Below are 269 nucleotides of genomic sequence, written 5' to 3'. Positions count from 1 at the left end.
GGAGGAGGCTGGTTTCCCTCCTGTGTTTTGCACCCCGTGCTCGGGGGTGGTTTGCCACCCCCTGGTCCTGCTGGGAGAGGAGCTACGACTGCAGGGGCAGCCCATCCACCTACGGGCAGCGAGCAGAGATGTGATGCTCTGTTAGTGGGATGCATCGTGTCTTGCCTGCCCACGTGAGTTTTTGTGCGTGTGTTTTAATGGATCCAGTTCCAGTGTTAGTTGTGATGGTTTGAATCCCGGTGGGACTCCTTTAATGGAGATGATGGGAG

General features: G+C 56.5%; 1 protein-coding gene across 1 annotated transcript in view; it reads left to right on the top strand.

The window, feature by feature from the left end:
* The window catches only part of LOC104163907 (guanine nucleotide exchange factor VAV2-like), a gene marked incomplete at its 5' end in the record, with an annotated part of 36,176 nt that overhangs the window by 32,424 nt on the left and 3,483 nt on the right, over positions 1 to 269 (top strand).

Source organism: Cariama cristata, unplaced genomic scaffold (genome assembly GCF_000690535.1).
Source record: "Cariama cristata isolate BGI_N322 unplaced genomic scaffold, ASM69053v1 scaffold21786, whole genome shotgun sequence".
In the NCBI taxonomy this organism is placed as follows: Eukaryota; Metazoa; Chordata; class Aves; order Cariamiformes; family Cariamidae; genus Cariama; species Cariama cristata.
Note: the sequence above shows the minus strand (reverse complement) of the source record. Positions and strands in the feature narration are given on the sequence as shown.